The following is a 17,101-nucleotide window of genomic DNA, read 5'->3' as shown; positions in this document are numbered from 1 at the left end:
AAAGGTTAACCTAGACTATTACATTGCTAAAAACGGCAAGCCCGAAAACACAGGCGTTACACTTTACCCAAATTGGCCCAAAGCCTAGGCCCAAACCAACAATCCAAAGGCCCAAATTCCAACATGATCACCTAAAGCCCAAATATGGCCCAATTCTCCAAATTGGGCCCAAAAACCATTATGGGCCTAAATCCAAAGAAACCCAATATGCTAGATAGTAAGCCTAAATCAATATCCTAAGGCCTAACATGGTCCAAAAATCTATGGTCCAAACTCCAAAACGGGTTATCAAGTCGAGACCAGACCATGGTTACGTCGTGAGGACCAACACGACCCAGTCCAGACTCAGTGAGTCAACTCAATCCATCGAGAAGATTCCAGACTCCTTCACATCGTGATCCATCCTTGAGTTACGTCGTGACCTAGTCCACACAAAATAGACGGGGTGGCCAACATCCTCACGATGCGAAGGTCCTAAACCTTACGTCGTGAATTCTGAACAGACCAGCTTAAGACATTAAGCTCTTAACCTTTCAACCATGGCTTGGGACTTTCCAGGGGGTCTTCCTTTACCCAAAAGATGATAAAAATGGAAGCTTTTCAGTCATGCATGTCCAATGATTGACTCAATCTCTTATTAGACCAAAAGTGGGGAAAATGAGATCTAGACTCAAACTTGGAGTCCCAAACTTCACTAAAACTCAGATCCAAAGACTATAATGAAGAGAATGAGTCAATGATCCATAAAGTTGCCAACTTTATGGACCCTATACAAGCAATCTCACCCAAACATGCAAAAAGAAGCTTATAACTTAGACTTGGTAATTTGAGCTCATAAAGATTGGATCTTAGATACTTACAATGGTCCAAAACGTGCACAAGATGATGATGATGAAACCTCCTTGCTGAACCAACACTCTAGAACCTCTTCCTTTTCTTCATCTAGCCACCAAAACACTAAATGGATTCAAAATCACCAAGATGGATTAGGGTAAGGGTTTTATGAGTGAGGGGAAGGTTGAGGCTGAGAAATGAACCCTAAAGCCGAGATGATGGGGCTTAAATATGTGGGAAACCCTAAAACTTCGTGGGCTTGGGCTGCAGTGCTCCTCATGTCGTGAGCTCTTATTTCTCACATCGTTAGCTCAATTACAGATGGAATCTTCATGCGGCCCTCCTCATGTTGTAAGCCTCCATGCCTCACGTCGTGAGGACCCCTTTTCCACCAAATTCTAACCTTTTGACATGCCGAAACCCTAATTTGAGTCATCTAAGGAAATGGATGTTACAACTTTCCCCCACTTAAATTAGATTTCATCCTCGAAATCATTCCTTACCATCCTATACACGCCAAAAGCCTGAGAAACTCAGCCACAACCCTGAGCATACAACGGCCTTCCCAAAGGCAACCGAACCCAACCTTAGCAGAGCTCCAAAAATTCTACGAAGAAAAAATCCTTTTCAACTTAAATCGACCCCCCACGCATGCAGAAAAACCACTTCTACTCAACCTGAAATCTGAAGCCTCGAATTGGTCTGACTCCCTGACAGACCGCCTATACTGAACCATTTCTAATTCTATTCCAATGGCCTTCCCATTAACTATTCAACTTCTGATTACTTGAGGTTCCTACTTGAAAACAGAATCACAGACCATACATTGTTGCCAACTACTTTTCACTTGACCATAGGGATTAGATATTCCTTCAAGAGAAGGCTCATCTTGCTGATAACAATTCCATGAATATAATGAACAATGAGAGACAAACTGGAAGATAAAACTTCTAGTGCTATACAAGACACTGCTTCCTTTAACTTACAAACCAAAACACTATTGCAAAGATCCTGAAATTCCATACTTGCCTGACCTCCATACAGGTAGAATCAATCCAAAACACAATCATAATATCCTGGTCTACCATCAAAACTGAGAACATTCTTTAACCCTGAACCCTTCAAAAGAAACCTTTGGCTTATAAATTCCTTAATTCATATCCTACTGAAATGAAAACCTTGCACATCAACACTCGCGATCCCAATGCGAGTTCACACCAAGAACCAACTCGGTACCAAACTCATAACCCGAGATCTAAGGATCTACATTTCACCCGAAACCTTCTGATTCATGGAAACCTCTCCCTAAATCGGGATATAAAGATTCCTAAATTATCACTGAGACTACCAGTCTCGCACATGGTCCAGTCACAAGGTTCCCAAGAGTCCAAATGACAAGGATATCTTAGCCTAAGCATCCCTCTGTACCACCTACTGACCATACACTCAATCTTACAAACCAAGATCCAAAAAATACCTTGACCCAACGGTCTCTATTAGGTCCCACCTGCCTTTCCATATACATACGGGCCTCGCCCACATGTCCCACCCGAACTATACCACGGAGCGGTCCTCGCCTACGGGTCCCACCCAACTAGAGCTACACAGACCCAACTTTGCCTTGGAACCTAATGGTCCCCAAACTCAAACAAAGAAATGTACTCTGACACTCCTGTCCTCCTTGCCCAAGGCACAAACTGATCCTCCTTTATACTCATGACCACCTTAACGATAGGCTACCTCAAACTGGTGAATGCTACGATCCCATCACAGTCTTACAACACTTCTAACCAACCATGGTTACCATCCATGGTCTTACTGATGGGTTTTGAGCATTCTAACACTTCCTAAGTGTACATGCCACCCTAATAACCTTGGATCTTTGTTTGTCTAATAATCATTCAAAGTTGTTTTTCCAAGGTTATGAACCTATCTAGCATACATGGGGTATAATTTTCTTTGTTTAAAAGATAGAACTACATACCTTGTTGTTGAAAGTGTTCCTTGAAACCTTGTGAGCCTAACACCTCAAGTGTGATGCCTCAAATGCTTCACACAACACCAAATGCAAAGAATAAACTTGAGAGAATACTCTAACACATGCAAAATCGGCTAAGCCCTCTTGTTTCTTAGTGTACCTGATTTTGGGGAGAGTTACATTGCTTATATAGTGTGTTGCATTAGGTAAACCCTAATGTTCCATGACTCTTCATTTCTTGATCCATGGGTTAACTCCATGGAGCATCCTATGGGTGGAACCCAACTTGATAATCCATGGAGCCTCTTAGCCCACTATATAAGATATGGAAGATTTACATAATCTACCCATATATCTAATTAGTTATCTTTTGATCACTTAATTAATTCTAAATTAATTCTTGATCAAAACTAATTAAATAATATTATTAATATATTAGAACTTATAATATATTAATAAATCATATGTGTTATTTCTCTCATTTAGTTTATCTAATTGCATGGTGCCATGCAACCCAAATGGACCATGTCGGGTCGGGTTAAGTACTTACCAGAAATAGTTATGGACTTAGACACCTTATCCAACAGTCTCCCACTTGGATAAGTCTAATAACTATAACTGCAATACTTCAGGAACCGATCGGCATTCATAGCTCTTTCAAGGTCTCTCGGAACTGAGAAGATGTTGATACGCCATTTAAGATAAGGGATCATATAATCCTCTGTTCTAGATATCAGCCGGACAAATACATGGAACAATGTCTTACTTATTGTCCATCAGTTTGTTTCCCGATTCCTGGTTTGTTTGACAAAGAACTTAATTGAACACATCAACTTAGTTCTGACCGGGCCCGGTACATAGGTCAAAACAAAATCATCGAGGGGCCCAGATATCAGCTTCTAATCCAAGAAGGAACAGATAAACTTCGACTCATATGTTTGTTCTACTACTAGTTGAATTATACACAAAAGCACGTTTTATAACATCGAGTTACCAATGCGTTTTCATACAATCAATGCATAATCAATTCATAGGCAACAAATCATATCTCTAGATTTGAAGACTTATATGATATTACCGTCTCAGGATCACTCGAGATAAAATTCCATGAAGTGATTCTAGTGAGCGTGGGTTGATTCCAATACTCAGAACTTATGAGCACTCATGAAGTGTTGTCTTATATCTTGACACCTACAATCAACTTCATGACAGTCTTACTTCATATCTACTTCCAACATATGACTGACTGTGGAAAATTTGAATAATATGTGAAACCACAACATACTATTCTGGAAGTCAAAACATGCAAAAGAAATTATAGTAAACGATTGACAAAAGATAGTAACACTTTAATCATAAATAAACACAACTTTTATTCATCATCAAATGTCAATTACACTTTACAAATTTCATAATTATCTAACTACTAAAACTTATATCATCCTTCAGCCCTATGCTCCGAGCATGCTGGAGATGCTTAACCCTACTCAGTCCCTTCGTGAGGGGATCTGCTGGGTTCTCATCTAATGATACCCTATTTGCCACGGGTATTCCTTCTTCTATGCGATGTCTGATAAAATGATATTTTCTATCGATGTGTCTAGACTTACCATGATCCCTTGGTTCCTTGGCTAAGGCAACAACACTTTCACTATCATAGAAAATTTCCATGGGCTCCTTTATAGCTGGTACTACTCCAAGGTCTCCTATGAAGTTCTTCAGCCATATAGCCTCCTTTGCTGCCTCGCTCGCTGCTATATACTCTAATTCACAAGTGGAATCAGCCACTGTCTCCTGCTTGGAACTCTTCCAAGTGATTGCTCCTCCGTTTAGGGTAAAGAACCAGCCCGACTGAGAGCGGAAATTATCCCTATCAGTCTGGAATCCAGCATCACAATACCCTACAACTCTCAAGTCATCACTCCTACCAAGGGTAAGGACCCAGTCTTTAGTCGTCCATAGGTACTTGAGAATATTCTTTACCGCAGTCCAGTGAGCCTTGCCAGGGTTCCACTGATACCTACTAACCATGCTCAAGGCAAAGGCTACATCAGGTTGAGTACAAGTCATAGCATACATGATCGAGCCTACTGTCGAAGCATAAGGCACTCGACTCATTTCTGCTATCTCAGCCTCAGTACTAGGGCTTTGTGTCTTACTCAATCTGGCATTACTCTGGATGGGTAACTCTCCTTTCTTGGAGTTCTGCATGCTGAATCTCTTCAACACCTTGTCCAAGTAGGTACTTTGACTAAGTCCAATTAGTCTTTTACTCCGGTCTCTCAAAATCCTTATCCCTAGAATATAGGCAGCTTCTCCTAGGTCCTTCATAGAGAAACACTTCCCAAGCCAAGACTTAACTTCCTGCAGAGTTAGGATGTCATTTCCTATGAGTAGTATGTCATCCACATACAATACCAAAAAGCTAACTATACTCCCACTAGCCTTGACATACACACAAGATTCATATTCACTCCTAGAAAAGCCAAATTCCTTGACTTTCTCATCAAAGAAAAGATTCCATCTACGAGGTGTTTGCTTTAATCCATAAATGGATTTCTCAAGCTTACACACTCTATTAGGATACTCGTTACTGACAACACCATCTGGCTGACTCATGTAAACATCTTCAGTCAACTTTCCATTTAGGAAAGCGGTTTTGACATCCCTTTGCCATATTTCATAGTCATGAAATGCAGCTATGGCTAAGATAGCCCTAATAGACTTAATCTTAGCTACTGGAGAAAAAGTCTCATCATAATCCACTCTAGGAGTTTGAGAGAAGCCCTTTGCAACCAGTCGAGCCTTATAAGTGTGTACATTACCATCCATGTCGGTCTTCTTCTTGAAGATCCATTTGCAACCTACGGTCTTACGACCCGATACATTTTCAACCAAGTTCCACACTTGATTGTAATATATGGATTGTATCTCGCTATCCATAGCCTCTTTCCATTTAGCAGACTCAGGGCCTGCCATGGCTTCCGCGTAGCTGTTAGGTTCATCCAGACCTACTAGTGTCTCATCACTAATAAGTGTCTCACCTTCCGCAGTAATATGGAAACCATAGTAATGCTCAGGTGCATTCCTAACTCTCGTGGAACGTCTCAGAGGTATAGACTTGTCAATTGGCTCAACAGGAGTTTCCTCCTCAAGTTGAGGGCTAGGGTTTGAATTTCCTTCACCACTTGACTCTTGCAGTAATATGGAAACCATAGTACTATCTCCTTGGCTTATAAAATCTCTCTCTCTCTCTCTCTCTCTCTCTCTCTCGAAAGACTCCTCTTCTTTCTACAAAGACCACATTATCACTAGGTCTGTAGAAGAGGTAACCAAAGGATCTTTGTGGGTAGCCGATGAAAATAAACCTCTCGCTTCGGGGTTCTAGCTTATCATGCGACTTGCGCCTCACAAAAGCCTTGCAACCCCAAATCTTGATGTCGTCTAGTTTGGGTAGTTTACCAGTCCACATCTCATGAGGAGTTTTGGCAACTTTCTTTGTAGGGACTAGATTAAGGATATGGGCGGCAGTCTCTAAGGCATACCCCTAGAATGAGATTGGTAGCGAAGCTCGACTCATCATGGAACGAACCATATCCAACAAGGTTCGATTATGCCTCTCAGCTACACCATTCAACTACGGTGTCCTGGGAGGTGTCAATTGTGAGACAATCCCACATTCCCTAAGATAGTCGAGGAACTCTGAACTAAGATACTCACCACCTCGATCGGATCGAAGCATCTTAATGTTCCTGCCCAACTGATTCTCGACTTCTTGTTTAAATTCCTTAAACCTTTCGAAAGTCTCTGACTTATGCTTGATTAAGTAGACATACCCATATCTACTATAATCATCAGTAAAAGTCAAATAATAATGATTAGCATCCCTTGTGGCATGTTTGAAGGGTCCACACACATCCGTGTGTACAAGATCCAACAAACCTTCACCCCTCTCACAAGAACCTGTGAAGGGTGACTTTGTCATTTTTCCAAGTAAGCATGATTCGCAACTATCATCTGACTTTAGGTCAAATGAATCCAAGACTCCATCCTTTTGGAGCTGGCCTATGCGTTTCTTGCTTATATGTCCAAGACGACAATGCAATAATGATGCTTTATCCAAGTTATTATTATTAAGAGAATCAATACACAAAACATTATTTCCTAAGTTATCAACCACAAATACAGTTTCATACACACCATCACAAGGTAATGCTTTAAAATAAAGAATATTATTAAAGAAAGCATTAATCGAACCAACTTCATTATCAAATGAAAAGGTAAAACCTTGTTTATACAATGCATGAAAGGAAATAATATTTCTTGCCTATTCTGGCGAATAACAACATTTATTCAAATCTAAACTAAACCCACTACTTAGCGATAAAGTATAAACTCCAATCTTGGTGACAGGTGAAGCTTTCCTGTTACCCATGATCAAGTTTATTCTTCCTTGCTCCACATTCTCACTTCTTCTTAGTCCCTGCACATCAGAACATATATGAATACCACAACCGGTATCAAGGACCCATGAGTTAGAATGGGTTGAGTTATTAGATAAGATAGTGTAAATACCTTCATGGTTGGGTTTGACTTTCCCATCCTTCACATCTTGTTGGTACTTTGGGCAGTTCCGCTTCCAATGTGCCTTTTCATGGCAATAGAAGCATTCAACCTCTTTTGGGTTAGAAGAAGGAGTGATGAAACCTTTCTTGGTTCCACTTGAAGAAGAGCCTTCAAGGTTCCTAGTCTTGGTACCCTTCGAAGAACTCTTTCTCTTCTTCCCTCGTCCTTTCCCGATTGCCAAGACAGGGGTGGAGTTGGTAGGAGTAGGAGTAGTAACAACCGTATTACCCTTAAGACCACTTTCCGCGGTCTTTAAGAGTCCTTGAAGTTTGCTGAGAGTGACCTCTTCCTTATTCATGTGGTATGTCATTCGGAATTGATCAAAACATGAAGGTAAGGAGTGCAAAATGATATATATTGCAAGCTCCTCGGGGAAGTTCACATTAAGCTTCAGCAAACGGTCCACAAATCTTTGCATTTTCTGCATGTGGCCCATGATGGGTTCACCATCCTTCATTCGGGTTGTTATCATGGAGGAGATGATTTCATACCTCTCTTGTCTTGCACTTTGATGGTATCTTTCCATCAAATCTTGGTTCATTTCAAAAGGGTAGAAGTCCTCGTAGGACTTTTGGAGGTCGGCTGTCATAGTGGCCATCATGATGCATGCCACCTTGGTGGCATCCCTTTCATGTGCCCTAAAGTCAACGATCTCTTGAGGATTAGCAACTGTCTCATCAATCTCCTTAAGCTCCTTATCGAGGACATATTCTTTGTCCTCGTAGCGGGTAATCAATCAGATGTTTCTGATCCGTTCATTAAAGTTGGATCCATCAAAAGTGACTTTCCCACACAAGTTCATTAGAGAAAAGGAGCCATTAGGATTAGAGCTAGTAGCAGCAGGGTTTGCAGACATCTGAAAAGAAGAAAATTTTAGCTTAGAAATAGAGATAGTCCTTAATAAAACACCCAAATGTAGTATTAAGGCTAGGACCCAATCACAATATATTATACTTAGAAGAGGTGTGCTGTAATCTAAGTAATAACATATTTGAAAGGTAGGTGAATGACGATTCACCAATTTCCACCAAAGAAGAAATATTAAAAATATTTAATTTGGTTCTTAGAAACTCCTAGATTCTTTTGAGATTCAATGAACTTTTCAAAGGCATGTTTCAATCTCGAGTGTGCTCTCCAAGTTTTGTGACTGGGATGTCGAGGATCACAAAACGAGGTGTGAAGTAACCATGCAAATCACTTGGTACCCTTAATGTATTACCCCTCAATCGATGTGCCGGTTAACCACACACGCTCCATCGATACTATGATAAACATTAAGTCACCCTTTACCTACCTAGTTAAGTTCAAGTTAGTGTGCCGGTTAACCACACACGCTCCACTAACGACTTAGACAAAGTGTAAAGTGTAATTTCATGGATTAGCACCTTATTCACATTTTTCCTAAAGTAACTAAGATTGAGAATTTAATAAAACATTTAGTTACTTTATAATTATCATTATACTTTTAATGAGAATTTATAAGTCCTTGTCCTACCCGTTCGGCTAATGACCCTCCACCAGTCAAGCAAGCGGTGGGTGAGAGTGGACACCCATTAAGTTGCCATTTTATAGGCAACAACCTTATACCCACCTTATAGACTGGCTTCGTGAATGAGGCGTACTAGCGGTAAGACGACTTTGATCTTATACATATATATATTATTATTAACTTATAATATTATAAGTATAAGGGTTGAATTTTAACTTTTAAAATTCTAAGGGTTGGAACTAAAGTTTTTAATATGACTTTACTTGTTCCAAAACTTGAGGGCAAGTTTTGTAAACTTTCAAAACTTTTCATTTCTTTTAACTTATGAGTTAATTAGAGTATTAAAAATGAAGACTCTTCATTTTTATAACCCATGTGTTCTTTTAATGGTTTTAAAACAAAGTGACTTTTGGTTTTCCATTACTTGAGGACAAGTTATGGACTCCATTAAAACACATAATGATCATAAATTAATCTACCACATAGGTTACAAACAATTCCTATGATCATCTAAACATCATAAGATCAAGAACATGAATATGAACACTTTCATGAATCAAAAATTACACTTAAAAACTTGTAATTTTGATAATTTTTCATTGTAAATGGATTAACATGAACATTACACCAACTAAAACAAGTTTTAAAACACCAAAATAGTTTAGGGTAATGTTCCTAGTCCATTTCCACCAACAAAAATCGAAATTCTGAAAACTGCAACCTCTACTCGTCGAGTGCAAGAACAGACTCGATGAGTAGCTTGCATTCGGTCATGGACTCGTCGAATCCCCCCATGACCTCATCGAGTTCATACAAGCAGAAAGCAGAAAACTCGATTTTCCAAGCAGTTTGCGCAAAAATCAAACAAGCAAGCCTAGGCTCTGATACCACTGATGGGTTTTGAGCATTCTAACACTTCCTAAGTGTACATGCAACCCTAATAACCTTGGATCTATGTTTGTCTAATAATCATGCAAAGTTGTTTTTCTAAGGTTATGAACCTATCTAGCATACATGGGGTACAATTTTATTTGTATAAAAGATAGAACTACATACCTTGTTGTTGAAAGTGTTCCTTGAAAACCTTGTGAGCCTAGCACCTCAAGTGTGATGCCTCAAATGCTTCACACAACACCAAATGCAAAAAATAAACTTGAGAGAATACTCTAACACATGCAAAATCGGCCAAGCCCTCTTGTTTCTTAGTGTACCCGATTTTGGGGAGAGTTACATTGCTTATATAGTGTGTTGCATTAGGTAAACCCTAATGTTCCATGACTCTTCATTTCTTGATCCATGGGTAAAATCCATGGAGCATCCTATGGGTGGAACCCAACTTGATAATCCATGGAGCCTCTTAGCCCACTATATAAGATATGGAAGATTTACATAATCTACCCATATATCTAATTAGTTATCTTTTGATCACTTAATTAATTCTAAATTATTCTTGATCAAAACTATTTAAATAATATTATTAATATATTAGAACATATAATATATTAATAAATCATATGTGTTATTTCTCTCATTTAGTTTATCCAATTGCATGGTGCCATGCAACCCAAATGGACCATGCCGGGTTGGGTCAAGTTCTTACCAGAAATATTTATGGACTTATACACCTTATTCAACACTTATTACATTCGAACCATCTCAACTCCAATTATCCTGAATGAAACCCGCATTCGACTGAATTCCAATCAGGTATTCGGGTCATGCTTCGAAACCCAAAGCCTTCACCAAACAAGAACAAGCAACGAGGCTCTAACATAACCCTGAACCTGGATGCATCCACAAGCCTGCTATAAAGAAGACGCCGACCAGCTGTTTGAAGTTTCCTAAACTCCCAACTTACATAAATTCAATTCTGACGACCATTAGGGTCGTCTTTCCTCCTGAATGGCATGCGAAACTTACCTTAGTTTCATACGAAATCCAGCTCCTGGAATTCTGAACGATTCTCCCCCACTTGGATTCATCGAAGCTCTCCTATCCCACGGGACTTGATGGATTCCCAACCCATCTTATTTTCATATACATGGACCAACTATGACCTGCGCTTACCAATTCTAGCGTTCCATTACTAGCCAAACTCAATGACCGCACAACTCTTGAAATCTAGATGAACATTCCTTGAAATCTCAGCAAGTTCGACAACCCCAATCGCTTCCCATGATACAACACCCAAATCCTTAAGTCCTTTATGATGGTGACAAAGACCATAAACCTTGCGATAAATAACTTCCCCTGGCACCTCCGGTGACCAACCAACCTCGTGTGACTACCACCACCATCTTCTTGCTACCGCTCCTTCCCTAGAAACGGTAGTGATTGAGCCCGAAGGTTCTTCCATAGATGACCACCGATCCCACCTGATAAAATGCTAACACAATTGAACTCTGACTTAATTAGAGAACTATCCCGATAATCCGACCATAGACCTTCTGATCGATACCCCTGAATTGACCCATCAAAGAAACGGAACACAACCGAACAAACTGAAACCCGCTCAGCAAGATACGACCCACTAACAACTCTTCACATTCAGAATAGTATATAACAATTCTTGATGATATAACCCAGAAAATAGCAGAGAACCAAACAAGAGATAATGCTTACCCAAACCAAAGCAAAATTCCAAAGCAATATAGATTCTGATAATAACCAAGAAGAAAGCAAAAGATTATATACCTGTAATAGTACCCGATGGAACCCTGGTCTCCCCTGACTGACACAACAATACCCGACTCCTCCCATCCTCACAACCATCAGAGATCCTTAAAAAACCGGAGCAGGTGCAATCACTACTCCACCCCTCAACATTGGACAGTCGGCCTTCTTGTGGCCCACTTGATTGTAGTGAAAACATAACAGGCTTGCCCCCTAAGGACAATCCCGACTAACGTGGCCAACCCTTCCATACTTGTAGCAGCCCATGCCCCTAGAACGAAAAACCCTATTATGCTGCTTCCCCCACGTGCTGCACTGACCTTGACCATGCTGGCCCCTCAATCGCTGATCTGAAGACTTGGGTCTCTTTGTTGGAGTCATAACTGCATGCACATGCTCTGGCTCTCTCTCCCCCAGGTGTTGTAAACAATCTTCTGCTCCTGGGTTACCTCGACCATCCCATCATTCGTTTGAACAACCAAGGTCCGACCCCTGAACACGATGAACAATCTAGTAGTGACACACCCAATGATGTCGGGTAACTCCTCGCATAAGGCTAGAAAAACCTATGCGACAATCCAATCATGGGATTGACCCTCCTGAAAACATGGTGCATAAGCCACATTTTCCTTCCTAAAGGATTCAAGGGATCCACAAGATTTGGGCTCCAGATGAGCCCCCAACTTCCCCGCTTCAATCTCGGCCCGATAGGCCCCGAGACGACCATCCAAGAGCTCCAAAATCCATTCCTTGACTAAACCAAAAATCACAAGAGTCCATTAACCACGGGTAATCTCCGACGAGATGAAATCTCGCATCCGCTCATCGATCGGTTCAGTACCTGCACCTGAACTGAAACCAGAACCCGACCCTCCTTACTGAGTGCTCAACACCATACTGAAAAACAACATGCAAAAGATCAAAACATACCTAAGAATCCTCATCCCACAGGCTTCCAAGACTCTCCAAGACTCTCCCCGATTCGAGTATGGATCCTGTGATTTCAGTAGTACGGTCCCAATACTACCTTCCATACCTATTCATACTTTTCTCAAGAATCATCCCAAATCCTCCAAGTCACATTCTGAAACTAATACTCCAAGCACTCGTTAAACAACGCAACAAATCCTACTGAAGAACTACCTAGACTTTCCTAGGTTTTCAACCTCACCCTGCCATCAGCTGTTGAAGAACTCCTCATAATGTCAGTTTCCCACTTCATGAATACAATCACATGCAACAAAGCTTAGATAATCCTTCGAGTAACATACTCATCCCTACAACGGTTAGACTCAAACGAGAGTTGCGCAATAGGGTCAAATCCTTCACTCTAAGATTATTCAACCTTTGTAACATGTGACTTAACATATTCACTTAGCAGCCAACTCCTATTATATAAGAGTCCAATAAAGCACAAAGCAAGCAACATTCGTGCAATAGCATTCCAACCCATATGATAATCAACAACATCCAATCTCACACACCACAACTTGTGCTAGGAACTTTCACTCTCGCTGCTGATTACCTTACGCATACAAATTATACCCAATCTAGTACCCCATGCTATCTAAGCTACAAGGCATCACATATCAGACCAAACTATCACTGACTAATCAGAACTAGCATACAAGGCTACAAGCTCATATAATAGGCATAAAAGACATCTCTCCTAGCATTCTATCATGCAAAAATTGAGCACATCCTTAGCCCTAACTAGCATGCGATTAACAGATTCATAAATCAAATCATATCAGATAACATGTATGGGTAATTTGGGAAAAACTTACTCGACAGTGGCGGACGCAGACTGTTTTAGTAGGGGTGTCCCTCGTCCTTCAAGCGGGTGCACCTAATAGAAAAAACCAAAAAAAAAAATCTACATTCCGTGCCGGAAATCGAGCAGTGGCCCAGGACCCCAAATGTCCCACTAAGGTCCGCCACTGTTACTCGAGCTCGTCTGATTGCAAGCACCACACCCTTTCTTATCTTAGAAAACTCTTTTCTTAAAAATACTTTTCTGTTTGAAAACATTACCAAATCCTCAGTTTGAGTTCAGACACACCCGAGAGTATGTCCGAATCCCTCAAACTAAGGCTCTGATACCAACTTGATACATCCCAAAAATAAGACCCAAAAATTTCATTTTTAAATTAATAAAACCAGTATCCCTAAAACATTATCATAAAAATCCAAATAAAACAAACGTATCACTCATCATATCATATCAAAGTAAATCATGAAAATGCGGAACGAGGTGGTGTGTGCTCTACAATCATCCTGAACTCTTCCCTTTGAAAACATAAATACCTGAAACATAAACTGAAAATCGTAAGCACAAAGCTTAGTGGGTTCCCCAAAATACCACATACCATACATACATATAGCGGGCCCCGCCCACTGAGTATAACGAGCCCCACCTAAACTCATATAACGGGCCGCCTACTGAATATAACGGGCCCCTCCCACATACAAATCATATAAGCATATAATCACAGAAACATACAAAAATACGCGAAAATCACAAAAATAATATCATACTGTACAATCATCGGGCTTCACCCACTGAGTATAATGGGCCCCGCCCACATACAAATCATATACGCATAACCAGATACAAGCATACAGAATAACCATCGGGCCCCATCCAGTAAACATACAAGCACATACACTTGCAAGAATCACACAGACATCTAGCAACCTACATAACAAACCATAGGCTGGCATTGGTGCCTTCGACCTGCTAAACACAGTGAAGAAACTCACTTCGCACTACCGAATCTCACATAAAGAATCTCTGGCTGCTGGCCCGCTAAAATCCCCGTGCTATCAATCACCAAAAGAATCATCTATCAATTATAAGATCTTGTTGGGTTTTGAGCAAAACAACAATCCTATGGTGCACATGAAAACCCTAAAGCTTTGGATCTAGGTTTTTCTAATTGTACATGCAATAATCATCCAAAGCTTGTAAACCCTAAATCTATCATATAGAAATTGAAATCAACATAATTAAACAAGTAAGAATGTTACCTTTCAATTGTAGCTTGAAGATCCTTGCCTTTGAGAGCTTAGTATCACAAGTGTAATATCTCTAATCGATCACAAACACCACAAGCAATTGTAGAACGTTAGAGAGAGGGGAGGAGGCTCAAATTCGGCTCTAGGATCCTTCTAGGGTTTTTTGTAGCTGAAAATAAGATGCCAAGGGGGTCCTTATATAGGTGAGGAATTAGGGTTTCAGTCAAAGACCTAATCCGGTTGCTTAGGCTCTAAGTAGCCCATAGGAATCTTCCATAATCCATAGCCTTGGACGAAATCCTTATGGGGTCCCATAAGATTTCGTCTACCTCTTATCCAAGACTTCCTCAGCCCATTTTGAAATTACCACATAATTACAATACCAGTTCCCTTTATTCTATTAATCTCTTTTGACCACAAAATTAACTCTAAATTAATTCTTGACGAATATTAATTAAATAATATGATTTTTCCTCTAATATATTATTCTCATAATATATTAATAAATCACTTTTATCCTCTTTCTCCATTATTCATCCCAACAAGTTGCTTTGGTGAAGGCAACCTAAAAGGACCATGCTACTATCAGGTCAAGTACATACCAAATATAGTTATGGGTTTAGACACCCAATCCAACAGATCTGATCCACACTAATGATGGGTTTTGAGCATTCTAACACTCCTATTGTGTACATGCAACCCTAGAAACATTGGATCTATGTTTGACTAAGATACATGCAAATAATTATTTTTCCAAGGTTCTTATCCTAACTAGCATGGCATAGGGTACTTGAACCAAATAAAGCTAGTAGAATTACTTACCTTGTAGTTGTAGTTGATTGCTTGGAGTTTGAGATCCTAGCACCAATAATGTGGATGCCTCAAATGGAAGTCACAAATCACCATAAACTTTGGAAACTTGAGAGAATAGTCACAACCTTCTTGAAATCGTCCCTCTTAGTATAATCACCACAACTAGTGTGATTTCAAGAACTAAAGCCTCCTTTATATAGTGTAGTGGATTAGGGTTACATCCATGTAAACCCTAATACCCATGTCTTTTCATTTCCATGAGATCCGTGGGTTAAAGCTCCATGGAGTATCCATGGACTTTCCATGCAAGCCTAGCTTATTCCAAATAAGCATTAGCCCACACTATATAAATACAAGAGCCCATATTTAATTAGTCATACTTTTGATCTCTAAATTAATTCTAGATTAATTATAGATCAACACTAATTAAATAATATGATTTTATATTAATATATTAGAACTTATAATATATTAATAAATCATAACTTATACTATTATCAAAAGATTATCCATAAATTGTTCGGGTGAAGTGCAACCCAAATGGACCATGCCGAGTCGGGTCAAGTACATACCAAATAAAGTTATGGACTTAGAAGCTATATCCAAAAACTAAATGTACAAACTAGGGTAAAATACCTTTTTACCCTTTACCCAACTTGGCCCAAAGCCTAGGCCCAAACCAACAATCCAAAGGCCTAAATTCCAAAATGATCACCCAAAGCCTAAGTATGACCCAATTCTCAAAATTAGGCCCAAAACCTATCATGGGCCTAAATCCAAAGAAACCCAATATGATAGACAATAAGTCCAAATCAAAATACCAAGGCCCAACATGGTCCAAAAATCTATAGTCCAAACTCCATAACGGGTTCTCACGTTGTAACGACCCAATTTTCACGCCCAAAAATTTCATTTAAATTAAGTGGTTTGCAAAACATTTGTAGTAAAACATCATCCGATCATATCATTTCATAAAAACATATCTCGTGTCTGAAAACCAAAGCATGAAAATAATAATAATGTCAGAGTACAATCCCAGAGCATCTCATGATGCGGAAAACCAATGTGTGTGTATGATGTGCCGCTACCGCGCCAGCTCCTTCCCCTTCGCTTAAGAGGTACCTGAAAACAAAACTGTAAACTGTAAGCACAAAGCGTAGTGAGTTCCCCCATCATACCACATACCATACAATCACATCACATACATACTGCCAGGCATTTCTGGGGTGGCCGACTTACCCGGTACGACCATTCTGGGGTGCCGACCTACCCGTACAACCATTCTGGGTGCCGACCTACCCATGCGGCCATTCTGGGGTGCCGTCCTACCCGTGTCAAGCCATTCTGGGGCGCTGACCTACCCATGTCGAGCTATTTTGGGGTGCTGACTACCTTTGGTCCTAACAACCGAACCTCGGGGACTATTTCACCCCCTATTACTACTATCACATATATCATAACATAATATATTGTCAGACATATCTGGGGTGTCCGACATACCCTTCGGTCCTAACAACCGAATCTCGGGGAATTTTCCCCCTCCTACTACCTCTATTTCATATAACATAACATGCTAGCAACTAAACATATCATAACATATAGTTAGGCATATATGGGGTGCCTAACCTACCCTTCGGTCCTAACAACCGAACTCTATCACTATCACATAT

Source organism: Lactuca sativa, chromosome 8 (genome assembly GCF_002870075.4).
Source record: "Lactuca sativa cultivar Salinas chromosome 8, Lsat_Salinas_v11, whole genome shotgun sequence".
Classification (NCBI taxonomy): domain Eukaryota; kingdom Viridiplantae; phylum Streptophyta; class Magnoliopsida; order Asterales; family Asteraceae; genus Lactuca; species Lactuca sativa.
The sequence above is the reverse complement of the archived record's forward strand: the minus strand, read 5'-3'. Positions refer to the sequence as shown.